Consider the following 16,546-nt stretch of genomic DNA (forward strand, 5'->3'; position numbering starts at 1 on the left):
ATTAGACAATGACTTAGTCTTATAATTAGCAGATGCTGTGTTGTAAATGGAAAATTTATATATTTGTTTAGTGTATCAGTTTGAAGCACTTAAGCATCAACTGTAGCATTCTAAGCTAGAGTATTTTTTCTGATTTTTTAATTTTCTTTCCATTTTGGTCTCCCTTCACATCTTCAGGATATATAAAACAGTACTGTCTTTTAACTACCTGAATTACAGGTCTTGTGGGATTAACGAGATGCTAGATCCTGTTCAAATAATTAGCACAATTTAATGGTAAAATCTGAGATGTTTCTCGTGTAGATTTTAGAATTTCTTTCTTTTAAAGAAAATGCCTTTTATCACTCTCCTTCCTCTCTTCTTTTTTCTTTTGCCACTTAAAAAAAGAGCTTGCATTTCCTTCTGTTGAAGTGTCACAGTCTTTTGAGTTTCTTTTTTTTCAAATACTTGATCTTTTCCTGAAGCTTAGAAAAGTATGAGGAATTATTATTGTTAAGGATGTAGGGAGATGGAAGCCCTTAGGAAGCCCTTTTGACTTTCATCCTACAGTCCGTAGGGGAGGAGCCAAGGCTTGTGGTCTCTAATTTAACCATCAATTAATGGTTAATTCTGGATGGTTTATGGCCAGGTAAAATCACTTGTCTACTGTCATTTCTCTCTCCCTCTCTTTTCCTGGTCTCTCTTTCTTCTCTTTTACCTCTCTATCTGCATCCCTCCCTCATCTTCTGGTGCTCTGCTCTTCGTTATCTTCTGCTGGCCACCTTGGCTGGTCTGATTCTTACTGCCTCCCAGCTGGCCGTGATGCCCAGCATGTGAGTGGATCGAAACACCCTGCTGAGGAGTGGCTGGTTGGTGGATTGGAGGTGTCTGTCCTGTGTGGTGAGGTGGTGCCTTACTGGATATGGGGCAGCGCTGTTTGGAGGGGAGGAAAATGTGCGATGGCTGGAGTCAACATGGCTCAGGGTACTGGAGTAGGAGTCAGTGGGAAGGTGGTGTGTTGCTGGGAGGCTGGATTTTGGGGTATGGTTGGGGAAACACTGTCCTGTGCGTCTGGCTTTAGAAAGCATTGGGGTGTGTGAGATCTGTAGGGTGGTGATGGTGTGGGGCAGGAGAGCGGTAAGGCTGTGGCGACATGGGGTGAAGCTGTAGAAATGCTGTGCTTCAGAAAGGTGGGAGATGTGATGTAGTGGTCTGTGTCATCCGGAGGGTGGGAATCATGGGGAACCGGCACTGGTTATTTGGTGGTGAGATTACACAAGCATTGGGAGGGCTTGGGAAGTACTGCAACATCTGATGGTAGCAAATAGGTGGTAGACATGAGTGGTGTGAAAGCCTGGTGCTGGATATGGAGCTCTGTGTCATGGAGACTTGCTTTTGAATTGGAGATCATGGCCAAGATTAATATTAATTTGTAGTTTTAGCCAGATATTTCTGAATATCCCTTTTGGTGCTCTGTCAGGGAAGAGCTCTTCCCAGTGTTTGTTACTTTCCTATTTTGTGTGGTGCAATATAATTTCTGCTTTGTTGAAAGCAGCAGTACTGTGATACTACTTTGAAAGCTCTGTACTTTCTATAGTATAATATATCTTTTATTACTTACAGGGGTTATTCTGGGTATTAACTGGCCATTTAGTTTTTACGTACTGTTGTAGTCTGTGTATAAGTTTGGGGGACACAAATGTGTGTGCCTGTTTAAGGTGTATGTATTCAACGTCTATTTCCTCAGCAAATCTATGTTAGTTCACTTACAGCTTTTACCTAGTTGTGTCTTGAAGTTTATTTTGCAGTGATGGGAAAAGATACAAAAATATAAAATTGTGAAATTGGAAGTAGAGGTCAGTCAGAGGGACTACAAGAAATGGTAGCTTTTACTGGGAAGGGTTTTTTTAATTGCATACTTTCTTAAGTTACTGCTATTCTGCACATCTCTAGCTCCAGTAGAAGATGTTAAGAACTTTACTTTGAAAGCATTTGGTAATATTTTCACTGAGATCTCTACTTAAAGCTAAAGTAGATCTAAAATTCCTCTTGTGTTGGACTTTCACATTCTTTGAAATTAACTTTCCACTTTGGCACAGTAAGAAAAGAAATTAATTCCCTATGCAATTTTTAGAGATTAAATGTGATTAATATATATGTGTGTGTATATATAACCTCAAACTTCCTTCTGCAACTCTTCTACCTCCTAACACACTTTTTGGGGTTCTCTAGCAAAGTAGAAACAGAGCTCTGATAGTCCATTGAATAAGCTATTAGCTGCTTCTCTAGTGATGATTCTTCATATTTTACAATCAAATTCAGTATATTGATAGGTAAAGCAAGTGACATATTCAGATGTCACACAGTGCCTAATGCAGTGAATTACATGCCCTGACTATGCTTCTTGGTGGTATTTTAATACGATTTAATACAACAAGTGAAAAAGAAACATTCCTAAGCAAGTTTAAACCACAGAATGTTACAAGAAAGTGTATACACTATACACAGAAGAAATTATGCAGGGATTAAACAATCTGCTGTCTTGTATGTGGATATGCAGAAATTACTGTCTGTAAGTGGCCAGTAACTGATCAGATGAAGATGAAGAAATTCTTAGTTGTGCAGGGAGTATCTAGCTTGACTGTGGACAGGTTGTTGATTCCATCTAGCAGTTACAGCACTAGTTTTGGACAGCAAAGGATTTATATCTTTTGCTTGTTAAATACCTATAACTGATGTTGTCATTATTCATATAAATGCCTAGATGTCTTATGATTATAATGAACTTCTAGTCTCTATATATGGTTGTACTAGAGTTTATTTCACAGCAAGTAAATTTATTTGCTTGAATGACCTTGTAAGTATGTAATACTTGTAGGCAGGCCCTCACAGCAGCCATGATTTTGCTCTTTTGTTAACTCAGAGTTAGTCTGTGACTAAGATGTGCAGCCATAAAATGAAGGGGAAGGGGTCTACTGAAATACAGTTTTGGGTGTCTTCAATATAGAAGTTGTTCCAGGACAATGCTGACTACTCTAAAACAAATAATGTATTTTAGGAGCCTAGAATATAAAGGTGCGATTAAGTAGTAGGCAACATAGATTTATCAAGAATGAATCCTGTTTAACCAACCATATTTTCTTTGTTGGCAGCATAGCAGGTCTTAGGACTAGAGAGATCATGGACTGTCTTGTAGTTTCATTTAGATCGGTCACTTGACACTGTCACACTAGCAGGGTCAGCAATATAATCCAGTTGAAAACGTTGTACAGTGAATGCAGAATTTTTGAGAAAGCTGTGCCCCAAGAGTTATCATCAGTTGTTCACTACTCCCAACAATATGTCAAGTGAGGTTTTGTTGAAATGTGTTCTGCAGCTGGCTAGTGTTTTCATTAATGATTTGAGTGATGTTATGTGGTATATCCTTATTAAATTACAAGTAATAATCAAGCAGAGAGGAATGGAAAGAACATTGGGAAACAGGATTAAAATGAATAATATTCTTAGTGAATTGGAGACACATCTTAGGTGAACTGATTTAATTTCTCTTCCTGGCAAGTGCAAAGTCCTAGCAATAAATAGTTATTGTTAACAGCAGGAATAGGAGAAATGACTGGGTGGATAGCATAGCATTCTGCAGAGAGTCTTTGTAGTTCCTCACGAATGGAGTGCATGCCACTTGTTGTTTTGTATGAGCATGACGTTGGCAATGGAGTTTGTACTGATCTTTATAAGGCAGGGTGTTGTGTGCAGTGCACTTGAAACAAATCTTCTGTTCATGCTTCAGCTGCAGAATCAAATCCCTTTTGAGGCACCTCATTCAAGGAAGATGTAGGTTAATTGAAGAAAGTCCTAAATACAGCAGTAGTGATGGCTGGAGGTCTTGTGGATAGGCAGTGGGTTTGGAGGAGAGGGGTCTAAGAGGCAGAGTAACGTTCTTCAGATAAATGAAAGTTTTTCAGATGAGAAGGGAGTAAAGGGCCTCTCCATATCCACTGTGATTGAAACAATAAGTAATGGGCCTGAAATGAAGCAAAGAAAATTTTTATCGAAAATGTTAGGAAGTGTTTCTGATGGTAATGGTAGTTGCAGAGGAGCTGTGATGTCAGTATTTGAAGCTTTTTTAAAAGCAGTTTAGATAAAGCATATACCAGGAATACTTTAGATACAGAGGTTTTGCCTTGAAGCAGGAGGACTGAGTAAGCTGACCTGCTACAAGTCCTTTGTTTCTTTCAGAGGTTCTTCCCCCAACTCTGTTAATAGAAAATGTATTATAGGGAAGGTTTGGTTTTGTTTTTTTGGTTGTGAGTGTGTGTGTGTTTTAGTGGTGTGGTTTTTTTTTTTTTTTAATTGGACTGCTTAATGTAAAATTTGCTTCCCACAAGTTGTTTTGTTGGGCTCTGTGCCCGCATACCTCCTGGAATATTAGGACTGTGACTGGAAAATTCATGCTGTCACTTTAGTTCAGCCTCTTCTTATCACTGCTTCAGATGAAATAGTAGATAAATCTCCTCAAAGACCTTCAGCTTACCCCTCTGACACAATTACTTCTCTTCTGGTTGTGACTGACATTCAAGTTAACTTCACACAGTTCATTGTGTTACTGGAGTGCTGCAAAAATCGACCCTCAAAAACTATTATGTCAATATTCTGTAGGAGAATGTACTAAGCAGGAAAAGGAAGGTGGTAGTGACTATGTGAATGTAAGCGTTGTGTATTTTGATCTTCCTTTGCCAGGAAAGAAGGCAAACTATCCACTTCTCAGTGACCCAGCTGTTTTTAAGGAAGATATTAATTTACTCTTGTAAGTTTTTAGTATTTGGGAACAGTGCTGAGTATTGTTTTGTGTTTATTAAAATACTAAGTGCTGCTAGTCAGTATTCGGGAAACAACAGTTCTAATTTATTGAAAACCTAAATAAATGATTTTAGTAGTAAGTGTTCATACTTGCTTGTTTTATACCAGTTATCTCATCCATATCTATTGCAAGTTGGAATTACCTGTACCTGTTGTTCCCACAGTGTGCCTTATTAATTGAGTATTAAAACAGCGTAATTAATCTGGCTAAACCACAGAGACTTATTCTGAAGTGATTGCAGATTGGCTGACTAATGTTTGTCATTCAGGCTGAATATTGTTGTATAAAAATGGTTTAATTTTAACTGCTGTGTTTTTTGGAGTAACATTAAATGTGTGTTGTGTACCTGTACACATGTATTACTAAACTTGCAATGGTAAGGTGTCTGAACATCTGCCGTAGATAGTATGGTAGCGATCTTTTACCGCTGCCTTCTTCACATACCATATGCGACAATGAACTTAATTATTTTTTTTTTTATTCCAAGCAAAAATGTGTAGAGTGTATGATTGCCAAGGCAGGTCTTTTGTTGCCTGCAATTAAAGTGAGGAAAGACTTGGTTACCGTCATGTCGGTGAGGTCCTTCACGGCTAGTACACAGAGCAGACAGATTTGTTGATATTAATATTGCTGTGCGCAGTTTCTCATAAGAAACAACACACATCAGTCTGGAGGGAAAAGTTGCTTTTCATGGTGCTTTTGTTTAGGGATTTAGATACGTTGCAATTTATTGCCTTGTAGTAGACTTAGTGTCCTCCAAAATAATATAGCATACGTCTGTATAGCACAATGCACTGTTCTGTAGGGGTAAGTGAACTGATTTGATTAATAGAAATTACATGGACATGCTGGCATGACGCTTTGCCTGAGGTAATTAGTACTGCTGAGAAGGACTGAATTGTATTACTGGCTCAGAGCCATCTGCATTATTTTTGAATGCCACTGCTTCACTTGGTACATCTGCATCCATAGTAAGTGTAGATATCTTGCTAAAACATTTTTCTTCTGTCCCTGGTGGTGTTAGCAGTAACACTGCCAGACTTTCACTGAAATGGTTTGGGCTAAAATATATTATGCCTTTCTGTAGTTGAGTGTAATCTTCATGTCCTTCAATGTCATGTTCCTTTCAGTTGAGGTTTTTTTTTGTTTGTTTGTTTGTTTTTTTGTTTTTCCTGAGGCTGTGTTACCATAGGATGGAACATTTTGCAAAAAGTTGTTGTGCAAAGTTTTTATTTGTAGTTTTCCGAGCCACCCCCCCCCCCCCCCGATGGGAAGGTCGAGCAGATGTAAAAAATAATTAAATACTCAAAAAGCCTTAATATTTGTAGCTTTAAAACAGAGTCTTGAACTGTTTGGAAACTTGAGAACTCATTTTTATATAAAAGCTTAATTTTTCTGAAATTAGGCATACAAAAAAAAGTAAAAATAATGAGAAGTACTTCACAAACATGGAGCCAGTGTCACATGTGAAATACATGTAGAATGCACTGTCTGAACTGCTTTTCTTCAGTATCGCTGGTAAAAATGGAAAATGACAGACTTTTGCTCAAGTTACATTGTGATTAACTGTGTATGGTTAATAGTACATTTAATCACAAAATAATTGTGTAATAAATATGTACTAGTTACTATGTTTCTCATGGACAACACTGGTCATTCTTTGACAGTCATATATATTGCAAAATAATTATTCTTTATTTTTAATGTGATAGTGTTGATAGAACCATTCAGCTTACATTCATACAACAGAGGCAATTGAAGTTGTTATTTTATACATTGATTAAAAACAGAAAAAAACATTTGTAATGATCTGTCTTTTCAAGGAAAGGAGTGCCATGAAAGCTATGGATAGTGCTAACAAAAAATCCTCTTGGTAACTAAGATCTTGTTATTTTCTTAGTATTGTTCCTGGTTTCATGTTTGCCAAAGTCATTACGTGATTTATTGTAAAATCACATAAAAGGAAGAGCTATTCAAGCTTCTGCTTAGTTATTTAATGAGTTATGCTGTACAACCAAATTATTTTGTGTAATGAATCTAGAAGCTAGTTGTGCTCTTCTGTAGTTGCTATATCACACACTTACTTCTTTCTCTGTTTCAATTATGCACAGAAAAATCTTGTTCTAGGCCATCTAATTTTATTTCATGCCATTCTTTACCTTTTATGCAGAATTAAGGAGCTTCTGTGGATATTAGTTTATTTGTTGCTGGCTTTTGAAATAAAGAAAGAAATATCTTGATAGTATGTAACAAGTTCATTAATGAGAACTAATCACTATAAGATACTGGATTAATGTGCATGTAACAAAACAACTTGAAAAACCTAATAAAATTTTTCATAAGAAGCTAATAGTGTATGACACCTTTGTTCTCTTTGAGCCAGGGAGACAGAACATACAGATTTTACCATCAGATTGTATTTTGCTGTGATTAGGATTCCTAGCTTGGAAACCTTATCTTAGACAAAGCGTTGTATATAAATAGTAGGTATGTTTTACTTAATCTCTGGCATACATTCTTTTTCTAACCATTTTCAATAGAAGGCACGAAATAATTACAGGCACATGAGAGAAAAGACAAGTCTGAATTGATAGAAGAAAAAACCTGTTGGAATTTTGATTTTCAACATAATATTTAAGTTAGTAGGGCTTGAATTTACATTTCCTCAGGTTTTTAAAATATTATTTTCTGTTACTGTAGCTTCATTGTAGTTTCATTGCTGTGTCACTGTTTTCCAAAGTCATAACTATTCAGATCTCTTGAAATTTAATTGTCTTTATGCATACAGTTCTAGAAAATTAATCCAGGTATAATTGTAATGGTGGGTTTTCTTGATGTCTAGTTTCCTTTTAAAGAACCATAAACATGTTTCACATTTGCCGTATTGAGTGAATTATGAAACTATTTTTTCATGTTAGCATTAGGCTGATTTCTGTTTTTGATGAGATTAGTATTTTAGCTATAACTACTAGAAGAATTTGATTTTGCTGTATTATTAAGCATTTTATAATTTTACTCTCAAGCATATAGACTTTGTCAGAGGGCTGTGTATCAGTTTAAAAGGGTTTTAGTACTCTGCTTTCTATGTCAGGTTGTTAACCTGTTCCTGAGATGTATGTTATTGATGTCCCCTTAGCAAGGCTATGTCAGAAGTTAATTACAGTGTGTTCAAGTTACCTTTGCTGTAGCATGTGGAATACTTCTGACAGTTTTTAGTTGAAAAACTAAGGCTCATTAAAGACTATTTTCTGTGTTTTGCTCTTTCTTGCTCCCAGTTACAGATGTCCACACCTTTTGTTCCTTACGTTTCTGGAAGCCTTTGCTCTTTCAGCATCCTTATTATCTGTTGCTCTGAATCGGATTGCTACTATTTAATTATTAATATAAATTATGATTACTATTGTCATGTTTTAACATACAGAAGTTTTGGTTGTAGGCCAGTATTACACTGAGCTGGGCTTCAGCAGGTAGAGTAAAATCTGGAGACAGACAAAGAGTGACAGCTCTTGATTTATTTACTTCTAACAGTTCGGAGGACTCCGGTGGGAAAGAAATGATAGTGGACAAAAATGAAGAAAGGGGGAAGGGGTTATGTGGTGGACTACCAAAAAGTGTTTTCTGCTAGGAGAGGAGTTATCATCAGGACAGCAGAGCAGCAGCAGCGGTCATGCAGCTGCTCAGTTAATATGCATTTAAACTTCCTTGTGTACTGTCGTGAGGCACAAATAGTGTTTGCCTGGTAGCACGTTCAGTTCTGTGCTTGAGATTAAGCCAGAACTGCTTATTTCTTAAAAACATGGAAACTACAGTATTTTCCATCTGCTTTGGTAATGTATCAGGTGATCTAGGGTTTGAGAGCCAGAGAATATATCTGTAGTTTGTAGTCCCACCTGGGTAAGGCTGAAACAGAGGGGGCTTGGGAATTTTGAAAGAGGAACTGTTTGGAAATGTGGAACAGAAGGGAGCGGTGGAAGAATGTGGAAGAAGTTACTGGTGATTACAAAATCCTACACTTGCTAATTTAGGAGCTTAAATAGAAAGGCCAGGTCTTATAAGGTGGATTTTTTCCAGTTTTTTGCTTATTTGTTTTGCAGTCAGTGAATTCAAGTGTGTGACTCTCAAATCTGAAAACTGTACTTACATTCTGTTTCTCTAATTACAAAATTCCCCTTCTGCTGTCTTCGCAAAGTATCCCTATAGAGTGGAGAGGAATTATACCAAACCTGTTTCTGTTTTGCTGTTAGGGAATACTTGTTCCCCACCAGAAGGATGGTATTGCAGCTGGTAGGGTGTTTAGACCTTGTTTTTGCTTTATCCCTCGATCATTGTAAGTGTTTGAACAGGAAGTATTTTTGTGTTTGTTAGCTAGGTGTCTCATGAGAATGGAGATAGGAAAGGATTTGGAAGAACCGGTAACATGGATAATCTTGTAGTTGTGAATGTTTGTGTTTAGTCAAATACAGGATAAATGTAACTTCAGAGGTGGGGGGGTGAGGGTTGTTTCTTTTTTTTTTTTTAATTACTTTGAAACAGTATTCTGTTACTGCGTAGTCATACTCTTTTAAAAAAGTACATAATTAAAAGTAGAAATGAAAACTATGGGTTTCTGTTTCCAAGCGACGTACAAAAATTATCAAGACCCAAAGATACCTGCAAGCTCAGTGTGCCTTTGAGTCTAGTATTTTTTTGTGCACTGACTTTAGAAGTCTGTGTTAGTAAAAAAAAATATTAAAATAATATGGGCACATCAGAGATGAGAAGTTTTAAAGAATTCCTTTTGGCTGAGAGAGAAGGGAAGAGAGACAGAAGTTAGCTGTGAATGTCTGAAAGATTATCTTTTTGTATCTTGTAAATTATCATGCATTGTAAAGAGTAAGAATAGCTGGCAAGAGTTTGAAAATAATTTGTAGTTTCTTTTACATACTGTAATAAACAAAGAAAAAGGAAGGCAAGTTGGATTATGTAATTTAAAATAAGTGAACTCAGGTGTATCGGCAAAGCAGAGAGATGTCATCTCTAAATTGGGTGGTGGTGTATTCCCACTGCATTTCAATAGGTATAAAGGTTGAAGTAAACAGTTAAGAGCTAAGACTCAGTACCTTATGTGAACAAACAAGTCAGTGACACTGACAAGTAGTATGGAAGCATTCAGTTCTGTAGAGTTTGACACCGTTTACAGCTAGAATGCTATGTCTGAAAGAGCGCAGATCCAGTTGTCTGTTCCACTCAGTGTGGAGGTTCTACAAGGAAATGGCAATTTTATATTTCAGGCAGGTCTGCGTATGCACTGTCTGAAGCTCTGGTAGGAATTGGCATTTATAACTTTCTCTGTTCTCTTCCTTTCCAGAGCGTTGATGTACTTGGAAATTCAATAGCAAGCTGCAGGCTAGTTCTCCCAGACCCAGAGTAATGATGTCTACGGTGATCAGACTCAGTGGTTTGAGTTTAGTAGATAATCACTTCCCCGTGATGGAGATGTGAAGAAATGTCACATGTATTTTTTCTAGGGAAGTCAGCTGAAGGTAGCTGGGAGGATGTGTTCTTCGTTTTGTTTTTCTGTGGCCGGTGGTGAAATCATTAGTTTAGTGGTCAAAGAAGTAGCACTGAGAAGTGGTTCATAATACCTTTTTCTTTCTGCTGGGACTGAAGCATCTATTATTGCATAACCTGGTGGTTGTACTGAAGAACACTGTTAGTTGGTTAGTTCAGAAATAACACTTCAGTGTTGTGTGTCTGAGAAAACAGATGCATTTTTTTTTTCTTTTTGAACAATCGGATTCAGAAATAGCCAGAGTAAGAGAGAATAGAAATGGATGAAATGGACAGGTAACTTGTGATCTCCAAGGGAAAGAAGTGAGCATTTGATTAGAATACTCTCTAGAAGATCAAACAATGGTGGTGGCAAATCATGTTTGGAAAATTTCATAGGGGGTAATGGAATGAGAAGTTACAGTAGAAGTACCTGTGAATGCACATGGATCAGAACGCCAGCTAACAAAAACCAAAAGATGTTACTTTCACAACCCACTGAAGTAAACCAGAAAAATGAAAGCATTGCTGTCTAAGCATGTTGTTGGGAACCTAGACTATTTGTTCTTTGTAACCAGTGGTAAAAGATCACCAATTTCTAATATAGGAATTATCAACACGGAAAACATTTTTCTGGATTCCTTTATAATAAACTATCTTACTGCATTTGGAAGCCACTTGTGAGAGTGGCAAGTCACGGTGCATAAGGGGAAACAGAACAGAGCCAGTGTTTAATGTTTCATTTTTGAAAGAGTTAATTTTCCGATGCAGAGGATCTTCAGTAGTTTGGACAAATGTATTTTGACAAACCTGAAAATTGAAAGCTTAATGAGAAGACTATAATATATTGTGAAATACTTGCTTTTTGGCAATCAAGAAAGGGTAGTCTTGTTAAAAGGCGTGTTCTGATGTAGTGACAAAGCGAAAAGACAACAACTGTAATTGGAAAACAATATATAAACACAGCTGAATACATTACAAGTGTAAAGTATAGTTATGATAAATTTAAAATATTGCAGAAAAGTCCATGGCTGGCAGGAACCAGAAAGACACCTATCATGGAATAATCTAATTAATATACAGGTTTCCAGATGATTCATAAAGATTTAGAATAGGAGAATTTTCAAGTAAATGCTCTTGCTTTATTTTTGGAGGCAGGGTAATTTGTTCTTCCACAAAGTAAGGATTACTTGTAATCCAACAATAACTAAGGAGGATGTTACACAAATGTACTAGATTCCCAGAGTCATTCACTTGTAACTCCTTACTGAACGGGGAAGGTCCAACTCGTGTTGTTCCAACACTGAGAAGGAGAAACAGGGTATTTCTGTTGAAATCAAAGTCAGTTAGACACAAAGGTGGTGTAGAACAATAGTAGAGAAGTTGAATTCATTTGAAAGAAGAATTCCAGGCTGTAAAGCTAAATCAATGGTAGTCATTCACGGTTTTATGGAAAATATGTGTTGTCAAACAGATTTGTATGTTTTGATTATTAGTCGATTAAAGAAATCGTGTAGATGTATTATAGATTTGTTTTATGTGCATAATCTACAGTTTAGATGAATTAAATCTCCCTTAAGGTATTGTTCCCCTATGTAAGTAAGTAATTAATTATGCCATCTTCTTCTCACCTCACAGTTGCTCTACGTTCTTGGTAGGTAATTTTGTTACTAGGGGAGCTGGAGGAGAGGAACAGAGGTACATAAAGTAGTGGTAGTTTTCTGTGGGTGTACACCTCAGGTTAAGGCAGACCTCTGGAGGAGGAGCAATTGTGAATGGGCAGAGCACCTTGAATGCTCAACATACACACATAAAATGCTTTTTAAATAAAACTTAAAAAAAAAAAAAAAGAAAAAAAAGAAAAAATATGATATCAGTTTTTACAGAGGTGAAAATACTGTAACTAAACCTCTGTAAAGCATTGGAATTGGACTGCATCCATGCTGGGATTGCTTTACCAATGTTGTTTCGGTTCTAGCATTCATGTCGCTATGTCATGCAAATATGTACTTCTGCAGTTGGTATAAGGAATTGTGCTGTACAGATAAAAAAATAGTTTTGTGGTTACCTGGGAATAAATGTAATTATACATGTCATAGTAGGATATTAAATGGATGCTTTTTCTTGAAGATTAAGGCTGTAGAGGTGCATTCATGGGGAGAAAATAAAGGGTCGCAGAAGGGCTCTTTGATTAGCAGAGAATAAAATGACAAGAGCGAAGGGCTGGAAAATGAGGCCTGGCAAATTCAGAAGTATAAAATAATTGAAAAATGAGATTGTATACATAATTTTGTTGTAATTCCTCAAGTAAATACTGGTTATTCAAATCTTAATAATAACCACTTTTATCCTGTTCATTTCTAATGAAAGCATGAGTTGGTTCAGGTTAAAAAAATCTAACCAAACAGCTACGAAAAGAAGACTGAAGATAATCTTTGTTCAGGTCCTGGATGGGAGCCAGTATTGCTGTAGCTGTCATTTCTGCCTTGCCTTAAACATCAGTGAAGGTGTTGCTGTATGTAATACAAAGCAATGAGTAGTGTAGAGTAAGATTTAATTCTTGCACATAGGAAACAGCTTTAAAAATAGGCTGTTTTCACAGGAGCAGGTTTTCCTCCTTGTCTCCTGACTCATGCACGTAATTTTCAAGTCTTAGTTTAATCAAGAATTTTATGAAGTCTTCTCAGTTATGGTTTGGAAGGTGAAGTAGTCCCGTGTTTCGATTTGTTTACCATTCAGGTCCAGCCTTCCATTGCTCGCAGGCACTAGACCAGATTACTGACTTTGTTATCTTAAAGGCAGACTAGACTCTCTTCAGCTGAAGGAGAGTGTGGTCCCGTATCTCTTTTCATGCCACTTCAATGAAAGATGTGAAGATCTAACCTCATTAAAAGGGGGAACATCCTATGGTTTTGAGAATATACTGTTTCTATTGGCAGATTGGCTACAATTCCAAAGAGTTGTCGCCTGTCATACGTGGCCCCCCCCCCCCCCCCCCCCCCCCGGGGTTTTAACTGACCTTGCTTGTAAACTAAAGATGTAGCAGAAACTTGAGATTGTTGACTGAAACAAAATTGCGGCATAACAAAGTCTCACTGACCTAATCAAAAGTTTCCAGCTTTTATTCCCCTTTATTTAAACTGCTTCTGGAATCTTCTCTGTAAGCTGTACAACCGAGGCAAGATTTGTCTGGAGCTTCTGAATGCATTAATCTTTTTAAAGGTGTCTAGCTTGCCTTCATGTGCACTTTTTTGTGTTTTGTCCGTGTTTGATGCAACTGCAGATGAATTGTATAGCTCCATTTTATATTTAGGGGCATATAACCTCATATGGTCAAAATTATTAAACTTAAGCATTTAAACATGGAGAATGAAGTAATTTACTCAATTTGAAAATTTCTTATGATTTGGTGTTTTCTTGGTGACTGTTCAGAAGATAAATTTGTAACTCGACTAACAGTCTTTGTTTTACTACATGCAGATGTACTCATGGAAAGTCTGTTGTATCTGAAACAAAATCTCTCATGAAATACCTTACTGATTGCAGTAGCAACAAATATGTATGCTAAATCTTCTTATTTTAGCTATATTATACTCCATATATGTGCAGGTGTGGGTTATTTTGGCAAAACACAAAAAATCAGTTTTCCATAAGAGTTCTTTTTGGGTTAGGTATTTAGTCTGTGGAAGCAGCTGTTGTTACTGAACCACAACCTTTCCTTTGCCCATAGATTCTTTTAACATCTTTTTTGTTTGTTTGTTCTAGTTCATTGATAGATCTCACTTACTAGCTATTAGAGCTGTTAGCAGGAATGATAGATCTTCCTCATTGTCGTCAAGGTGTTTTACAACAGCAGTGCTCACGTTCACCCCTTGTTTTGTGATGATACGTACTGTTCCTTTCCTATTTTCTTTATGTTTTGAGTACACTGGTAAATGCAAAACAAAGTTATCACCAATTATTCGTAAAAATATTTGTAATCATTTACTAACATGGGAATCTGGGGTTTTTTTTGGTACTACTGCTTCCTTCATCTTTATTTATTTGTCACAGGGGTTTATAAAAAATATCTTGAAATAAGATTTGGAAGAAAACCATGGTACAAAGTATCAGTAGGTTGTCATCAGTTATTGTGCTTTTTTTCCTCTTACTAATTGAGTTGAAATTGAGTTTAATTTGAAGTAAAATCTCACAACAGATTGTGAGAGATCCTAGTACAGTTGAAAGTAAAGCTGTACTAATATTGCTTTGTTAATAACAGTCTGACATAGCCAGAGTGACAGATTTTATAGCAATGTTGTTTCAGCAGTGACATTGATTTGTTTATGAGATATGGTATCAAGTTAAACAGTTGCAAGATAGGATAGGAAGTTAGAGATCATAGCAGGGTAACAGAAACCGAAAGTGTATTTCCAAAAACCCAGCCTGGAAGGAAAATAAGGGCATGCAGTTTGCCAACAGCTTTGTGCCATCAGCCTGCTCGGCTGGCTGTGCAGTGTCAGGAATCAGAATGAGGATATAAAAATGCTTATATTCAAAGGATATATTTCATTCAAACTATAAAAAGTAAATCATGTTTTAATATTTTCGGGTTCTTTACCTACCACAGAGCTTTCATTGTAAATCTGTTTGTTTTGGTTTGGTTTGGGTTTTTTTTTTTTCATTTTGATGGAATTTCTTTTCATTATGTGAAAATTTTGGGAAACAGCTGATACAGAAATCTATAAAGTAAATACACAGGAAGATATTTCTTCCATTCTGGCTCAATTTATGATAATCATTGAAGTATAATTGTAGCAAAGAACATAAAGATGTCTAATGATATTTCTCCTTCAATTTATTGCTATTAAATTGCGATAAAAAACCAGTAATTGAACACATACTGTTGTAGTGAAACACACTCGAAGCATCCAGCCAATTGATTACTTGACCAGTACTGATTTTGGGGAAAATCCAATAGCGTTTATTAAAATTTATAACTGGGAACAGACACCTAATAACATTTTCTTCTCGGGTCTGTTCTTGGAATGCATGTAGTCTGTGTGTACTTTGTACTTGGTAAAAGATATAGTTTACCTCTAGAAAAAAGAGATAGTAACATAGTGTGTGTTCTAGGTTTGTCTGTCTATTCTGTATGTAATTTGTTAAATCAAAAGCCTTCTCTGGAGCTGCTGTTCATGTTGTTCTCCCCTCTCCTCCCAGCAATTTTAGCAAAACCACATATCACGCTCAATGATTCAAAGATAAGTTCTTGTATTTTTGCTTATTATAATCTAAAAAATAAGGTTAGTAATTTTCCATGGCAGGTGGATGTTGCCCTCCACCTTTCTCTGGTCCTGATGGCCACAGCTGCCTTGCAGTGGTTCCTTCCACCTTCTGCCCTTTTCCTCTTGACCTATACTCTCCACCTGCTTGACATCCTTCTTCTTTAACACTCATTGGGTATAAGTCCATTTTAATTTTCCTCTTAGTCAGTTATTAAGTCTGGGTCCTTTTCTTTTTTCTTTTTTCTTTTTTTTTTTCTTCTTGTGTTTTTCAGACCCCACACCCAGCAAAACAAACCCTAAAGCCTGTGTTTTATTTTCCTTCTTGAATTGCATAAGTGTTCTGTGAAAAAGAAGGTAATTGCAGAGTCAGATTCTTCTCTCCTGTTGGTGTAAAACAGATAAATTCGGTGATATTACAGCAGAATGTGTGAAGTGGGAGTGGAATTTGGCTGATATAAAGCTGGAAAGTTTAAGACAGAAGCTGATTGTCCTTAGCTATATGTTGGAGGTATTTTGTTTGAGCAATGGAGGAGGGAAGGGTAAGTTAGTGTGTTCTGTATTTTTTTTAATACTACATTGAAACTTTGGTGAAGAATGCTGTATTCTCTCCTTTTGAAGGTTTAATCACAATTGGTAACTAAAACACTTTCTTCAGAGGAAACAAACACATGTCTAAAATACTGAGCTATCACAATTCTGATGACTAGCATATACATTGATGTTGAAAAATAACTATTATGTGCGTTGCAGTATGATACACCTAACAGTTAACAGCAGAAAAATTCTTCCTTGTGCCCAGGTAAATTATATAGCTTGTTGAATGTATTACTTCATTTAAAAAGAAAATAAAAAAAAAAGGTGGTGGTGAGGAGAAAGCGTTTAAGTATATGCATGGTGGAGCATAGTGCCTGTC

At 36.5% G+C, this 16,546-nt stretch overlaps 1 protein-coding gene across 1 annotated transcript in view; it reads left to right on the forward strand.

Moving 5' to 3' along the window:
* Positions 1–16,546, forward strand: part of COG5 (component of oligomeric golgi complex 5) — a 181,922-nt gene that overhangs the window by 11,158 nt on the left and 154,218 nt on the right. The window lies entirely within an intron of this gene.

The sequence above is a fragment of the Falco punctatus genome (assembly GCF_963210335.1).
Source record: "Falco punctatus genome assembly, chromosome: 6".
NCBI lineage: Eukaryota > Metazoa > Chordata > Aves > Falconiformes > Falconidae > Falco > Falco punctatus.